The sequence below is a fragment of the Nycticebus coucang genome, chromosome 17 (genome assembly GCF_027406575.1).
Source record: "Nycticebus coucang isolate mNycCou1 chromosome 17, mNycCou1.pri, whole genome shotgun sequence".
Taxonomy (NCBI): Eukaryota; Metazoa; Chordata; class Mammalia; order Primates; family Lorisidae; genus Nycticebus; species Nycticebus coucang.
Genome location: NC_069796.1, coordinates 61,508,172 through 61,520,793, shown reverse-complemented (window position 1 = coordinate 61,520,793; position 12,622 = coordinate 61,508,172). Strand labels below are relative to the sequence as shown.

General features: G+C 45.2%; 1 pseudogene; it reads left to right on the top strand.

The window, feature by feature from the left end:
- The window catches only part of LOC128568558 (MIT domain-containing protein 1-like), a 90,193-nt pseudogene extending 78,173 nt beyond the window's left edge, over positions 1 to 12,020 (top strand).
- Positions 12,021 to 12,622: the final 602 nt, after the last annotated feature.

Sequence of the window (12,622 nt, the reverse complement as noted above, 5' to 3'; positions counted from 1 at the left end):
CAGCCCTCCCACAGGATGGTATGATGGCAGTTCCAGAAGTGGTTCTGTAATTAACCAGCTGGGATGCCTTGGAGAGTAACATCTCCAGAGTCCAATTTCCTTATTTATAAAATGATTAAATTCAAATCTGTGCTAAGGTTGCTTCTAGTTCTAAGTACCCTTCAACCTTGTTATTCAAAGACTCAAATCCATGTCCACAGACCAGCAGCATTAGCACCCCAGGAGTGCTTATTAGAAGTGCAAAATTTCAGGCTCTGTCCCAGACCTCCAGAAGAAGAATCTACTTTTTTTTTTTTTTTTTTTTGTGTGTGAGACAGAGTCTCACTTTCTTGCTCTTGGTAGACTGCCATGATGTCATAGCTCACAGCAACATCAAACTCCTGGGCTCAAGTGATTCTCTTGCCTCAGCCTCCCAAGTAGCTGGAACTACAGGTGCCCATCACAATGCCCAGCTATTTTTTAGAGACAAGGTCTCAAGGGGTTTGAGACCAGCCTGAGACAGAGCAAGTGCAGAGCACTGGCCTCCCAAGTGCTAGAATTACAGGCGTGAGACACCACACCCAGCCCAAGAATCTACATTTTATCAGAACCCACATAGGTGTAAGAAGCATTCCTCTGTAAGACCACTTATTTAACAGTTGGGCTGAATTTCTTCTCTCTCTGGAAAAATGTTTTTGAATTTGGACAAGAGCTACTTCTACCTAGGAGATTAATGTCACCCAGAAAAGGGGAAAGGATAGTTTTTTGAACAGGGTTTGTTTAACCACCCAAGTCTACTCTAAACAAGATTCTTTCTCTTTTTTTCTTCCTACCTCGATTTCTTTCTCCTCCATTCCTTTCTTCTCTTCCTTCCTTCTTTTCTTTTCCACTAGAAAAATGAACTGTGCATGTGTCCTGAGGCCTGAGCGCAGCCCCTGGATGAAGGGGGCAAGCAGCCAAGGACAGAGAAGAGGCCCTGGTAGTGGGAGAGAGAGAGGGCAGGAGAGCAGCAGCACTGACCGGGCTCTGCAGGGATCTAGGCCCCACTGAGCCTGATTCTAAAAACAAACACTGTAGATCGCTTTTCCTCTACTCTTGCCAGAATTTTCCTTCTGGGAATGGGGCCACAGGACTCTGTTGCCTCTACCCTTTGGCAGCCACAGGGGAGATTCAGAAACCAAAGCCACCCCCTGCTGCACGCTGCTGATATGCCCAGCCCCTGATAGAAGATTAATATCCACTTGCTGTATGAGAGGTCAAAAATTAGCACAGGAGTGCTCCCAGTCCTCTCCCTGTTGGTAAAAAGGGATTCTGGCTTTGCCTGCTTAGTGTTTCCCCCCTTCCACACCTTTCAGGGAGGCTTCTGCCCAGGTCAGATGGGGTTGGGGCCAGGAGACATGGCAGAAAAAAGGAAAGGGAAAAAGAGATCCAAGGGCTAGTGATTATGAATAAAGGCATCTTTTTTAGGTGAGTTTTAAAGAAAGAACATGTGAATAGTAAAACGATGTAAGGGTTGTTGATAGGAGAGAAAAAGTTGATAAGGTGTCTTTGTAAACTAGTGGTTCTCTAAAGTGAGGCCTTGAGCCCAGAAGAACCAGCATGGTTTGGGAACTTGAAAATTCTCAGGCCCCATCCCAGACGTACTGAATCAGATGCCTTGGAGATGGGACCCAGCAATCTCTCAATGTGCCTTCCCGGTGATTCTCATGTCTACTAAAGTTTGAAAACTGTAGTTACAAACTGTTATTTCCAAAGTGAGTGAGAGGCAAAATCTTGAGTTCTTAAATCATTGTACTCTTCCCATGGCCGCACACTTTGGCCCTAAGACTGGAAGCTGTGCTTTTCTTACTGACATTTATCACCCAGAAGAGCCGCCTGGTGGCACAGATCTTCATCCTGAGATGCGGCCTTCCTCTTACGCAGAATCCCAGAGAAGGCCAGCACTGCTCCTTGGAAAATAAATCACAGGATGCATAGAAAGTCAGAGGACCAGCCTTTCATCCTCAGGGTCTGTGCTCCGCAACCGACACTCTAAAAGCCCTGTTTTCATGCACATTTAACTTCTGCTTCAGGCTACAGTCCTAGCAAACACTTTCCCCAGAATTGGACAGAGACTGGAGGGTAGGAGAGAAAATATACAAAACATATAAAATATTCTTGTGATCTAAGTTTTCTTAGATCTCTCTAGGCTATAAATACAAGAAGTTTCCATACTAACCCAGATATTTCACTGTTTTTGCTCTACCTTCTTCAAAGAGGACCTCAACACCCCAGGTCTCCCTCCAGTGTCTCATGCGAAGCTCATAATTCAGGGTGGCAATTACCACAGGTCAACAGTGCCACACAGGGTACCTTTTTCTGGGCACCCCCTACTCAGTAAGTTCAGAGTCATGGAACACAGACATATAAATACCCTCTCATACTATAAGGGGATTTTTTTAAACCTGTTTTTTTAAAAAAATAAACAGATAAATGAATAAATAAAAACAAGATGTGCACATGAAAAAAATGAATACCTAGATATATATGAAAGAAATATGGCTTGGTTGCCTGTAGCTCAGTGGTTAGGGTGCCAGCCATATATACCTGGGGCTGGCAGATTCAAATTAGGCCCAGGCCTGCTAAATAACAATGACAACAACAACAACAACAAAATAGCCAGGCATTATGGTGGGCGCCTGTAGTCCCAGCTACTTGGGAGGCTGAGGCAAGAGAGTGTCTTAAGCCCAGAGGTTTGATGTTGCTATGAGCTATGACACCACAGCACTCTACCAAGGGTGACATAATGAGACTCTGTCTCAAAAAAAAAAGAAAAAGTAACACTGCCTTTTCTCACTCGTGACTTCTCATTCCCCAATTTTTTGGATAATCTTTCTAGAAATGTTTTATATAATACACAGACTAGCATGTACATTCTGCTTTATTCACACAAATGGGACCATTTAATGCATACTATTCTGCACTCACTTAATGGCTTAGAAATGGTTTAGCAAAATCTTTTTATGGCTTCATAATATAAGGGCTGTCTAGAATGTATCCAACCATTATTAATACTATTTATCATATTACATGGCTTGATACTTTCTGAACATAGTCCATAATAAGGACGTGCCATAACTAGAATAATCAGCCCCCAGTTATGCCCGTTCCTATTTTTCCCCTTCACAAATAATGTTGCAATGCACATTCTTATATGTATAATCTGACGTACTTCTGTGAATGTATCTTTGGATTAAACTCTTGCCCATGGATTAAAGGATATAAGCATTTACAAGCATGATTGATATTGCCAAAATGTGCAACTAAACATGATATCCAGTTATCTGCATATTGACTTTGAATAAGCATCCTCTTTTCCTCATTCACTCAGTACTGAGTACAGCCAGTTCTCCCTATCCAAACAACCTTAAACTGAAAATATTAAAAAAAAAAAGCTTACAATGATAGAACATAATACAAATTTTGAAATACAGTATAACAACTGTTTACATACATTTACACTGTATTAGGTATTATAAGTAGTCTAGATATGGTCTAAGGTGTGCAGGAAGATATACATAGAAATACTTTTCTATTATATATCCAGGGCTGCAGTATTCTTGGATTTTGGTATTCACAAGAGTCCTGGAACCAATCTCCCACAGATACTGAGGAACAACTGTCTTATCAAACTTTCTACATTTTTGCCAATCTGATAGGTGAAAAATGGGCATGTTGTTGTTTGGATTTGCATATATTTCATTTGAGGAAAGTTGAACATCTTTTCATACATTTGTTGGATATTTGCATTTGTTTTCCCGAGAACAGCCTTTCATATCCTTTGCCCATTTTTCGGTTGGCCTGTTCATATTTATTCTTATTGATTTGTATGAGCTCTTTGTAAAAGAAGGAAATTATCTCTTTGTCTCTCCCATGCATTGCAAATACCGTGTGCCACTTTATCATTTGTCTCTTGACTTTGTGGAATTTGTTTCCATAAAGACATTTTAATTTTCATGTAGTCACATTTATTACTATTTTGCTTTATGGAGACTGGTGTGATAGGGAAAGAATAAGCAGTGAGTTACCCAGTTCAGATGATATTTTCCTGTCCTGTTTATCCTTTCTGAAGCCAGAGACTTGAAGATGACATAATGCTGAAACAAGGATGGGTGGAAGGTTGTGCTGGTCCATCTGCTATAAATGCTGCAACAGTGCTGAGTTGGCTACTCTCATGGACCCAGAACAGTACCACATTTGGTACAAAGACAGCCTGTTGATCCACTCTCCTTTTCCCTTCATGGAGAATTATCTTTCTGGGGCCTCATCATTCTTCCTACAATCTGACCTTAGTGAGGCTACTATTGGCCTCACAACTATGAACTGAATCTCCAAGAGATTTAAGTTGACACGCTTGCCTTTTTCTTCCCAGAGGGCCACTGTGCTCCTAAAGAAGTGGTGCAAATAGCTCATCTATCTCTCTGAAGCAGAAACACAGGCCCCCGCCTACTAACAGAGGAGTAAGTAATGGCTCCTTGATTCAACCAAGATATCCTGTTACAAAATTAATGAACCAATGGATTATCCCTTAAGCCTTCCAGAGAAATATCTCAACTTCTTTGAATCTTTTATTGGTGGTATTTCAGGAAATACAAAATGGGAAGTGACAAACATTGATGTGCTGTCAGAAAGGACACTTGCAAGCAGGATAGAAGGGGAGTGGGCACATCCACCCTGCTCAGGGGGTCTGCCCAGGGCCAGCTCCCCCTAAATATCCTTTTACTGCCCAGCCTAGCCCACCTCTAAAAATGCTATTTTAATTTGATTTTTAAAAACCACTTCCATGGAAAGAGCTAGGTATTTGGAATCACAGATGGTTTGTTAGAACGGAGGTGGTGACTCAAGAGTTCTCTCTACTATACTGTTCTGGGGAAAGTAGAGGGGAAGAAATACAAAGAGTTAGCTGAAGTGAAGAGCTGACAACCCACATCCTTCTGTAAACCATAGGTGCCTGCCGCCAAGGAATGGGTATGAATTTTGCTTCCCAGCTCAGTGAGAAGCCATCACATTCCTTCCAGTCCAATGAAATCTAACTCATAAGCCCTCACTCACCACGTTGGTGGGAAATTCAATCTCAGTAATGATTTTGAGAGCCCTTCTACCCCATAATATCACATGAGGATCCAGATCTTATTTGATGTTTGGGTGACAGAGGGTCTTCTTGAGTGAGTTCACTGCTGACACATGGATGCTGAAGGCTCTGGCCCTTTGGGTCATACTATTCCTACCTGAACCCTGTTGGGTCTCTTCTAAAAGCCACAATTCAACCTTCTCAAAGATCTCACAACCGTTTGAGGGTGCTGTGTGGGAATGGAGCATGGAGCCCTGTCAAATACAGGTCTTGCTCAGACCCTTGCCATATACCCAGTTGTGGGGAGTTAAAAAATATGTATGCAAATTCTTTGACATTTCTCTCAGCAAACAGTGCAGGCTAATTCCTCTCCCTTTGAATATGGGCTAGCCTGGGCTAAATTGTTGAAGTCCTAACCTCTAATACCTCAGAATGTGACTGCATTTGGAGACTGGGCCTTTATAGAACTGATGAAGTTAAATTAAGGCCATTGGGGTAAGACCCCAATCCATTGTAACTGGTGTCTTGTCTTTATAAGAGGAGGCGATTAGGATAGAGACATAAGTGGATGGGTGACAATGTGAGACATAGGGAGAAAGCTGGGCATGGTGGCTCGTGCCTATAATTTTAATAATTTGGGAGGCAGAAGCAGGTAGATCACTTGAGCTCAGGAGTTTGAGACTAGCCTAAGCAAGAGTGAGACCCCTTCTCTACTAAAAATAGAAAACTAGCCAGGCATTATAGTAGCACCTATAAGTCCCATCTACTTGGAAGGCTGGTGCAGAAGGATTGCTTGAGCTCAAGTTTGAGGTTACTGGTGAGCTATGACACCTCGGCAACAAGGGAAACTTTGTGTCAAAACAGAAAAGACACAGGGAAAAGATAGTCATCCAAAAGCTACTTAAGGAGAGAAGCCTCAGGAGAAACCAACCCTTCTAATGCCTTGATCTCAGACTTCCAGCCTCCAGAACAGAAAATAAATTTCTGTTGTTTAAGCCACCCACACTAAGGTACTTTGTTATGGCAGCCTTTGATGACTCACTTCTAATGACTGGAATATGGTCAGAGTAACACTGTGTGACTTCCTAGGCTCTGTCAGAAAAGGTGATACAGATTCTGCCTGATTCTCAACCAAGGTGCTCACTCACCCTTGGAACCTCGCCTCCATATGGTGAGGTGGCCCAGGCCACATGGAGCAGTGTAGGTGTTCTGGCCACAACCTCAGCAAGGGCCTCTGCTGACAGCCAGCATTGATTGCCAGCATGTGTGTGAGCAAACCATGAGAAGCTTCCAGCTCCAGCCATCCAGCTGAGTGGAGAGACATAGAGAGACTGTTCTGCCAAATCTTGGCCAAACTGCCAATTCATGAGCAAAATAAATGTTGTTGTTTTAAGCCAGGGTGGTTTTTAAAGCAGCAGTAGATAAAAGGAACATCAGACTTGAGGTATCAACAGCTTCTTCCTTAAGGAAAATTTCCTTTTAAGCCGGGCGTTGTGGCAGGCGCCTGTAGTCCCAGCTACTCGGGAGGCTGAGGCAAGAGAATCGCTTAAGCCCAGGAGTTGGAGGTTGCTGTGAGCTGTGTGACGCCACGGCACTCTACCGAGGGCCATTAAAGTGAGACTGTGTCTCTACAAAAAAAAAAAAAAGAAAGAAAATTTCCTTTCTTCTTCTTCCCATTTGGAAAGATTCCATGTAATCTCCCCTCAATTTGTCTTTAGCTGTATATCGTTTAATTTTCTTTTCTGAAGGGTAAGGACAGGAGGAGGTTGATGCCAACCACTGTTTCTTATTAATCCATGCCAATTGAGTAATCTGAGGGTTCTCCATGCCACAACCTTTTATTTTTGGGTGGAAGATGATATCTGTATAAGCAAGCAGGTCACTGTATTTTCATATAGTAGTGATCAGTATGTGCAAATGCCCTGTGGCCATCACTGCTCATGTTTAATATTAACTTTGAGCTTACTTTCAGCACTCTGCTGTGGTCCCCCCCAAAACTCCTAAATTCCCAAAACACTGGAGATTAATGCACACATAATTAAAAGTTGCATAGTTGAATTGGGGAGGAGAGAGAGGGTTACATCCCCTACTACATAGGAAAATATTCAGAGTCTATCATAGATGTCACCACTTTCTCTTTCCAGTCTCCCCACAATCTATCCTCCCACACACACAACGTCCAGGTGCCCTAGGAGAAATTCTACCTCTCTTTGCTAACAAGACACCCACCAGCATGAAAACCTGTAGGCAGCCACACAGGAACAGCTTATTCTTCCTGAAGCATGCCCCAAAGGCTTTCAGATCCTTCCAACACACTTCAGTCACATTTTCGTGTGGTTACTCATGTTACTTGTTTCTGTTTCTTTCCCTTGTTGCTCAAGGAATTTGGCAAGAGCCACGTTGTTTTCTCTTTTCTTTGCTGCTCTGAAGTATGCAACCATGGCAGCCCTCCTCCAGTGTCCTCACTGCCAAAGTCAACAATGAGGTGGAGAACCTGGAGCCAGTCACGCTGCTCAGAGTCCCGATCTTGCTGTGGCAATCGCTTCATCTGCAAAAGGCATGCAGCACACAGCTCCAAAATAGCACTGAGCCAAAGTAAGTGCGAGAGGAAATGCTCCCAACATGCCCAGCATCATTTTTCTTGTTGGGTAGAGGGTATTAAAGTCTAGTCTGCACCTCACAGATGGGCAAACTGCAGCAATTAAACCTATGGGTAGCACCAGAAGCGCAGTTGGTGGAAATCAGCCACTTGCCAGAGAGGCAGCAAAATGTAACAGCCATAACAGGAACTCACAGCCGCGTTTGTTAAGCACTTATCATGCGACAGACATCAAGGCAAGGGCAAGGGCATTTATGCACTACCTCAATTAATACTCGGAGCAACCTAATAGGGAAGGTAGTATTATGATTCCCATTTCACAAACGAAAAAAGTTAGGCTCAGAGGCACTAAGTGTCTTATCCAGGGCTATGGAGCCACTGAGAACAGGTGACTAACGAGGACAGCACTCTCCTGTCCTTGTCAATATCAAAGGCATGTGGCCCAAGAATTCCCCACCCAATAAGAAGAGCTGCCTCTCTGGAGCACTTATTCTGTGCTGACCTTCTGCGGTGAGGTCTCTGTTTCACTGCACACATCCCCATGAGGAGGGTGTGCTCATCATCTTTATGGAGCCAATGGAAATGCATTCAAAGGTGGGCAGGGAGCAATGAGCTTAATAGGGTGGGATGAATCAAGAGTGTAGATAAGTTTGAGAGGATGACTTGAGGTGCGCATCATCCATGGAGGTTTGCAGGTTGTTTTTAAGGGCTCTAGTTTTCAGGGGTCACTCTTCCACTTAATATTTAAACAGTGATTGTCTGAACCTCTCCCTCTTCATCTGTCTACAAAAGTGGGAGGCATTTTCAGTTCTTGCTCCCTATTTTAGTGACACTCCCTGAGGAATACTCATTGCTTTGTCTATATCTCTACGGGTTACAGGTTCATTCTTGCCATCTTTAGATACTGGGGCTTTGCTCCTCCTGCTTTGCCTCAAGTTGAACATTCTACATCATCTAGAGTATGACTTCAAAGTTGCCTTCCCAAAGTTGACACCATATTCCATCTCCTTGGTGGTCCATGAGCCAGGTTCACCTTATTGTTCGAACCTACCAGCTGTAGGGTGCCCCTGGCTGGCATTGCGTGAATACAACAGCTCCCATGAGAGTGCCCATCTTACCACACGCACACCAGCATGGGGTATTAACAACTTCACCAGGTGAAAATTTGATTGATTTTTATTTTGCATTGCAATTAAATATTTTACATTGCAAAGCACAAAATAAGCTCCAGTCCAAAACATGACATCAGTTAGAATGCACACAATCTTTGTGATGACGATGTGGAGAATTGTCAGGTTGTAGGCACAAAGGTGACCTTCATCAAGCACTTGATGAGTACCAGGCTCTCTGATAAGCACTTTAGATGCTTTAATTCCCACCCTGTGAGGTAGCTATTGCTACTGTCCTATTTACAGACCAGGAAGCAGCGGCACTGTGGGGTAAAGTGACTTGCTCCAGGACTTACAGCTAATCAGGGACAGAGCCAGTACTGCCTCACCGAGGTGGCAGGGTACCCCAAGGAGGAATGTGGGGGCATCTCTCTCCCTCCTCTGTCACTCATCCTGGTGTGACTCCAGGCACGTGATGTCCTTTCTCTGAGCCTCAGCTACCAATCTCAAAGCATGGGAAACTTGTCTGGTTGTTGTGAGGAGAAAATGGGAAGAGGAGGAAGGCGAGATGAAGGAGAGGGCAGAAGAGAAATGGCAGAGAAAGGGAAGGGGGAAAGGAAGGAAGGTGGAAGCCCTTGATGAACAGTGACATGAGCTGTAACAAAATCCAGCACTCTAGTTAGTCTCACTCTAGATCCCACATACATTTGAGGAAACTGAGGTTCAGAGAGTTAAGGCAACTTGCCTTCAAGTCACACAGCTGGGACCCAGACCATCTCTGTCTGACCCCAGACCCCAAGTGGCAAACTCAGAACCACCACCCTAGGAGCCATGGGGGTTGCCAACGCAGCTTCGTTTCTGCCTCTTTCCTTGCCCAGACAGAGGCTGGGGAAGCGTGGATTGGGGGTGCTCTGGGCTCTTCTCTCTCTGGGGTCCAGGGATTGTAACCCCACAGCGAGCAGACAAGCTCGGCCCAGCAGGGCTAGATGTGAAGCCCTGCTATCTGCTTCATTTCATCAGACTGCTAGAGGCTGAGCACAGGAAATTAAAAGCAGCTCATAGATCACAGAGTACGGCACTCAGTGATCTCAGACAGAATCCGCCCCCTTCCCCCTGCCCCTTTCTCCTTGTGCAAGAACATGGCTCTCAGCAGTTACTTGCTGAACCTTTTGAACTCATGCAGGGAGCCAGGCGGTCCTAGTCCCTTGCACCCCAGAAGCAAACACCCCTCAGAGTGCTGGCAGTCTGGTGAGATAGACCCTAGAGCTGGGGTGCCTGTGTGCTCGCACATGCGCGTGTGTTCTGGAGGAAAAAGTGATGACCTCTGAAGACCAAACTTTTCTCTTCATATCTTTTTGCAAGCTTGAACTTTTGCCTTGTGTTTGTGCTAACTATTTGTACAAACAACACCTAATGCATGGGGAAGAGGGACCTAGTTAGAAGAGATTGGCTCTCAGGCCATACTCTTAAGAGTGAAAGAACAAAATGAATTAACAAGTAATAAGAAAGGCAACGGAGTTCCAGACAGAGGGCATAGCTCAAACAAAGGCCAGGAGGCGTGGGTGTGCCAGAGAAATGGCTTGTGTAGGCGGAAGGGCCTGCACTAGAAGGCAAGGAACTGTATTCTCAGCATCCCTTCTTTCTCCTCCATCTGCCAGGCCCATGCTGTAGCATTGGCCCAGCCACAGACCTACTAGGAAACTGGCCCCAGAGCTGGGGGTCATTGGACCTGTGCTACCCCATGTGCCAGTGGCAACATCTCACAGCTGAGGCCCTGAGAGCACAAACATCTGCTCTTTCTGCTTGCCCAGCATCCCTTCCATGAGTTTTAGCAAAGGCACCCCCTTTACTTCCTTTGTCAAGTCCTACCCTCCCATGTGGTCCTGAGAAGATGGTCCATTGTGACACTCCTGAGCCATGTTACCCCAGATCGGTCCATAGAACTTCTCTCCCTAATGTCCGACCTTGGTGTATGTCTCCTTAGCATGGCACACACAACAATGATTTCTGCAAAGATTACACCAATCCAAATGACCCTCTGTGTCCTTCCAGTCATAAAAGCAATGATTCTGGGCACAGGGAAGGATCCCCATCTTCCTTTCTACTATAATTCACATTCAGTTAGATGAGCAATCATCTTTGCAAAAACTCAGGGCTCCTTCACAGGTCACATTTATTTCTCTGTAGAGGCAGACAGCTCTCTAAAGGAAGCAATTCTCAACAGGGTGGATGTCTGATTGGTGTCTAGGCTCCTCCTCAGCTGAATCCTTCTCTTGCTACTTTGTGTGAAAATGGTTGTTTGTTATTATTGTAATGGTTATTGCTACTATTATGTGGAATAATGTTCTTCTCATCCATCCCCTACTGGCTATAAATAAAGCTAACTTCAAAGCCCACCTTTTCCATACTCTCCATAGAGCAAATGGATTTAGATCCTGGTTTGATGAGAAGTGGGGATTACTCAAGTTGCTCCAAGAGCACAGGGTGGAACAACCATCCTCAACTCCCCTGGAGGAGCTGAGGCCAAGAGAAACCAGCAATGTCTCGGGGAAAGAGCCAGGGCTACCCCCAGCCTCCAGGACCCTCCCCAGTACCCCTCCCCATTGCTCATCACACTCCACTTAACCCTGTTATCTCTGAGACAAGACCAAGTTAAAATCAACTTCAAAGTTAAAAGTTGCCAACAACTTTCCAAAGGCAAGTCCCCTGGAAGACCCAAAGCTGGGGCTTTGCCCTGCTCAGGGCTTGGCTTGTTTTCCTCACACCAGCCCCGCAGCCTCCACAGGCTGAGAATAGACTTGCTGGAGCCCTCAAGGAGGAGGGAAGTGGCCTCTCCCAACCAGTGTCAGCTTACAGTGAGAACAAGGCCTGGGGACATGGCCAGAGCCAGGCCAGCCCAGACTACTGTTGCTTCTTCAGGCTCTTGTCCCCAGCAGAGGCTGCCATCACACTGGGGCAGGCCCCACCACAGCAGGGGAGTGTTTCTCACCAGCAAGCTGTGGCCAGTCGCTTCAGGCTCCCATGGTTTCTCAGGATGCCCCTCTATCCAGAATCATGCCTTCCCTCTGGAAGAGAAGCTCAAGTGAAGACTCTCAGCAGGACAGCTTGGCTTTCTCTGGAGTTCCCCACAATTCTCCGAGCCCCCCACGAGGGCTGTAAATGGAGGACTCAGCCTGAACAAGCCTCGTGGAGTGCCCCTCTGCTGTTTTGCACTCCCCCGTGAGACCTAGAGTGCCGGCCCACAGTCGAATTTTAGAAATTCCTTATGCAAAAGAGGTTATTGCCTGCATCATGGCTCTCCATTCACCTCTGGCCTGACTGAGTGAGGTAGCCAACCCATAGAGAGCCAAGATATAGGCCCATGTGGGAGTCTGTGGTCCAGCCAGATGGATTATCCTGTGCTGAATGGCGACTGACCCAACCAGATCCTCTGCTGGAGGATCAAGCTCCAAATACATATTAGGACCTTCCGTGTGTCAAACACTATGCTAGGTTCCAGTGATAGCCAGCTTTGTCATCCCAGATCTTTCTGCTCTTAGTAGGAATTCAATATATGACTCAGTCCCCTAGTAGCAACTTACAATAGCTATTGGGATTTTGTTGTGATGTATACACAGCTCTCACTCATAAGGAACTGTTAACTTGAAATAAACCAATGAAATTACTGGGACCCTTGAATTCAAGGAATAGACTCAGTCTGGCCTAAAGGAAAATCAGAATTTATAGGCTCATATCTATAGGACTTGAATGCCCTCAGGAAATGAAATAATGATTTTTCTCTCTCTCTTCCTGTCTCCTTCCTTCCTCATCCCATCTCATTCCATA